Raw genomic sequence first — 5,000 nt, 5'->3', positions numbered from 1 at the left:
CGGTCAGTCGCTATAAAAAGACAGGCTAAAACGCCGTGAAAATGATTGCTCAGACAAGTAAAACGTTACTTTGACAATGCAACCACGCGATTCCATTTGGCTTCAAGATTTCGATTTCGCCTCAAGTTTATAAGGATCACAATGGAAATTTGATAATAACTTCAATTTCAACTTATTATTGGGTATGACGCGCCAAAACGGACAAAAACACCAACTTAATATATATAGTACTTCCTTAATATATGTAAGACTTCTCCTTTATATATATAATTAATTACTTCCTTAATATATATAAGACTTCTCGATATGTAAAACTTGTTTTCATATAGATACAACTAGATGTGGAAATATCCAACTCGTTCCCAAGTAAACACAGCATCTTGCAAATACATAAGACTTTCTTTGAACATTTATACAACTCGTAGCACACATACAAAACTCGCTTCAAATATTTGACTTCATTCACACTAATAAGACTTGTCTTAAATATGAAACTTGGAGCCACATTTTGACCAGCTCCGCGCGGAGCATACATACATATATAAAACTTCTTATCGATTAGATTGTTGATAACCGATCCTGGGATTGTACTTCGTGTAAGACCAGTTACAGATAGTGTCCGGGCCCCTGGAAAAATGGCGGAGGCGTTTAGAGGAACTATAGCCACCCACGTAGACGCTCTTGGAGATTCGTCACGCGTTCCTCGGGAGAAATGTATACTTGACAAACGAACTCTAAAGGACGTCTGCGAGGAGGCTAGAGGAACTAACGTTGATTGCTATCTTGAAGAGACGATTTTGCCTTTGCCCTCTCACCTTCAGAGATGGAAAGACAATCGGGTTCTTTAAATGCCTCGAAAAAGGAGCGAAGACATCGAAATCAAATATCCAAAGAGCATCGACGAAAACGAACTCCAGAAGTTCAAGGAAGGTAGAGACTGATCATGGCTCCAAACCAAAACACTCTGAAGAAATCAGAAGAACGAGTGAAACAATTCAAGGCAAAACTAACACGCGGAAACAGCAGGTGTTGTGTTAGGCCTGTTGTTACGTGCTGGAATAACCAAGACATGTCCGCGAACAAGACATAATTAAAAAGAACTCCCGAGTACGATATATGGCACGCAACAAAAGTGTGACAAAGAGCAGTTATCCCTTTAGAACTATTATTTAATTGGTTCTACACTGTTACAATTACTTAGGTTAAAGATTAAGTTAAGCAGTTCGTAAAGCTGGCTTACTGTCTTTCATGGCCTTTCAGGTATTGATCTTGATTATTAAAACTCGAACTCCAAGTTCCACTGACTAGAAACAACAATTCCTGACTTTCTTGATTCACTGGATTTTCTGTGCATACAAACTTTTACGGAAGACTTCATAATAAACACTGAACTCTTTATCTTCCCTTCCCTTCTTTGTTCTCTCCGGATATAGCAAGGTCAAAGGTTATATCTCCACCATAGTTATCGCAGTTGATTATAGCTTCATCACAGTTAGCAAACACGAGGGTAAGACCTCGGGATGGAGTTTTTTCTATTTGTTAAAAGCCTGATTTTATACTTTTACTCTAAGCACCTAGAATATTCTGTTGGTATTTATAGTGTGCGATGAAATGATATATGAAATGGATCATATATGAACTGCAGATATGAAATCAAGTGAAGCTATGATCCTCGCAGTTATGAACGCAATTTTTGCAATTGCGTAAAGAAGCTCTAACCAACTGAGCTATAAAGCCACTGACGCTGGATCATAGCTCCACTTGATTTCATATCTGCAGTTCATATATGATCCATTTCATATATCATTTCATCGGCGTTGATTAATTCCTCACGGAAACATTGGAACCCACAAATGACCAGCTCCCAACGTCAGTGGCTTCATAGCTCAGTTGGTTAGAGCGTCGCACCGGTATCGCGAGGTCGCGGGTTCAAATCCCGTTGAAGTCCTGAATTTTTCAGGCTTATTAGGCTTCTTTACGCAATTGCAACAATTGCGTTCATAACTGCGAGGATCATAGCTTCACTTGGTATTTATAGTGTATTACAAGGTGTACTATTTGTGGAATCTGCTAAGTTGCATCAAAGAAATTTCTGGAATATTACAGATGTAAGACAATTCTAGGAAAGTCTGGAATTACATGACAGATAAGCTAAAAGTAATTCTGATCCTCATAACACTGTCAATATTTTAAAATTCATTAATTCTTTCCAGACAGTGCTCCCTTCCGGCTCCGTGTTAAGAGCATAACGATCTGCTAAGAAAAAGAGAAAAAAGGCAAACAAAGTATTTTATAAAGTCAGCTATCTCATTGATACATGGCACCGGACGTAACAGGCGTTCAAAAACATAATGATCCCAGGCCCGGGTCAAACTTTTGAAAACAGAAAACCACTCTCTTCTACCACCGATAAACATATGAAAATTTGTCAATTTGTTAATTTATTACTATTAGCTTTATTTTTATCTGTACTATCTATTATGCCAGTTCACTTCTAGATATATATGTGTATATATATTTTTTCTTTCATCTAATTCCTGTGGTAGTGGCCATCTCGAAAGCATTTGCTACCATGATGGCCACTACGTACTTTTCCACTTTTTCTCACTCATGTATAATAAGTCTTTTTCCTTCTTTCTTTTAATTGTTATGGCCATTATGTATTTTCTGAAATAGTGCATAATAATAATAATAATAATAATAATAATAATAATAATAATAATAATAAATCGGTAGAGACTACAATTAAACTGGCGCAAAAGCGTGAGGCTATTAGGTGACATTGACATTACTGCTGAGAAATTCAACACCAAGAAACTAAAGATATTATTGTCAAGACTAACTGTTTTCTTGGAAGAAAACATATCACGCAGCAGTATAGAGATCTAAACGTAAGGTATCATAGAAGAAAAACCATTGCGAAATGAAATCAGGATGACCGAAAAGCAAGCGACAACGCATCCTTGACACTTAATTGAGATGTGCTTCTTTGTGTCTGATTTCTGTTGAATCGGGCTGGTTTCCCAGGGGCCCGGACACAATCTGTAAGTGGTCTTACACGAAGTACAACCCCAGTATAACTTAACAAATCGATTTAATTTTCATGCGTCTGTCCTTTTATTGATCATGAATTGCGTCATAACATTGTCAAAGTAGCTGTGGATCCACTGGGCGATAGCCGAGTGGATCCGCAGACTACTTTGACAATGTGTGTCTGTCCGCTTATTGACAATAAAAATTAGCCAATGAGCGCACGAGAATTTTTGCAGTCATTGTAAAAAAGGAGTTTTATATATGTATGTCTCGGCAGTTTTCATGTAAGCTAGCATGTTCTGGAAACTGACCCAAAATCATAATGCACATACAACAAAGTGTTCTTAGCTAGAAGGTTCCAGAATGTAGATTCATCACAATAACATAAGGAAACTGCAAGCAAATTTCAGAAATATGTAGACACGTAAATCAACAGCAGACACACCTGGCACCGGGACAGACGTCTCTACTGCTCAGTCACACGTAGCATAATTTTCTGACAGAACGAACCAATAGTTTTCACGTGACGTCATCAAATTAAGAGATAAGGAATCATCGATCCTTTTGAGATTTTCGTTTAGTTATCTTTTCACAAATTTTCAGTTTGATAGGGTTTTTGTCTTTTGATAAAGCCAGGTTGAATTTCTAAGCCTTTGCGCGACACAACATTAAAAGCTGTCGTCACGTAGGTTAATCAAAGGAGAACTGTGAAGAAGTCGTCGATACATTCCTTACAAAATGACAGTTCTTTTGCGATCAGTTGCTTTCTGGTGTTGTTAGGAGGCGGTTCTAATCTGCAGGTCGCAGGTCACAGGTTGCAGGTCATTGTTTCGCCAATACAGAAAGTATCCTAAACATTCTTAAAAGCTAACCTTAGGCCTAAAAACTTCTGTTTAGGCCTAATTAGGCCTAAGGGTAGCTGTTAACAATGTTTATGATACCTTCTGTAGTTTGGAAACAATGACCTGCAACCTGTGACCTGCGACCTGCAGATTAGACCCGCCGGTTGTTAGGTAATAATGACTGATTTCGTGTTTGATTTTTATCTAAAAAGAATGCGTTATCATTGACAGGATACACCAGGTCATTTTCAAATATCTGAAGGGTCTTCAACCATGTAAACAGCTACGAATACCTTAGTTTGCGATAAGTAAAAACAAGGAATGTTTCCAAATCTTTTCGACCTTTCACGAAATCTGAAAAGGATCATGAAACATGCTGTATTTAGTTGCATTTTATAGGTGCAAATTTTCGGAAAATATATGTTGGGAAGACGATTTGAGATCTAGAATTTTCGGAATATTTGTTGTAAAAATTCTTGCTTGCACTCCTGTCCTGACTGTCCTAGGATTTTCGAACATCTAAAAGATGGGTGTAATTGCCCATTTTTAACGGATTTTTACCCTAAACAGGTCACCCAGAGTTTTGATCCCTATAATTTTCGCATCACTAGACTTTCAGCTAGGAAATCCGAACGGATATGCCTATATCTACCGTTTAAATACTAAAATGCGTTTAACAATGTAATGTCTAAGTGGTTTTGAACAGTATATTCTCGTTGGGTGCCCCAGAAGAACAAGGTGAAAGTAATCACCAACCACTGTTTTCGGCTCCTTTAATCTTTTTACGAGGTTGTTAAAAGCGTTATCAAGTACCAGAGGATAGCCATTTAGCTAGGAAAGGGTGAATTCGAGTTTGATTCTTATCGTAAAGGAATGCTTCACTGTTCAACTTCAACAAGGTGATACCGAAAACATCTGGATATTTCTCAACTTTGTAACACAGCTAGGTTTTAACCCCGCCTTTTACATTTAAGCACTTTTAGCTTTTAAATGTGTTACAAGTATACCTTATAGGTATTGAATATAACCAATAGAATGATCAAATAATAATAAACTAAAAGAGTAGTAATTTGCTTTGGGTGAACACAGTTGTCACTGTCCACGGTAATCTCATGGCATGCTCCT

General features: G+C 37.5%; 2 protein-coding genes across 2 annotated transcripts in view; one reads left to right on the top strand and one right to left on the bottom strand.

The window, feature by feature from the left end:
* Positions 1-5,000, bottom strand: part of LOC138022879 (receptor-type tyrosine-protein phosphatase delta-like) — a 282,480-nt gene that overhangs the window by 13,930 nt on the left and 263,550 nt on the right. The window lies entirely within an intron of this gene.
* LOC138022881 (uncharacterized) overlaps positions 1-5,000 on the top strand; it is a 63,818-nt gene that overhangs the window by 720 nt on the left and 58,098 nt on the right. The gene's annotated exons all lie outside the window — the stretch shown is intronic.

The sequence above is a fragment of the Montipora capricornis genome, chromosome 11, assembly GCF_036669925.1.
Source record: "Montipora capricornis isolate CH-2021 chromosome 11, ASM3666992v2, whole genome shotgun sequence".
NCBI classification, from domain to species: Eukaryota; Metazoa; Cnidaria; class Anthozoa; order Scleractinia; family Acroporidae; genus Montipora; species Montipora capricornis.
The sequence above is the reverse complement of the archived record's forward strand: the minus strand, read 5'-3'. Positions and strand labels throughout refer to the sequence as shown.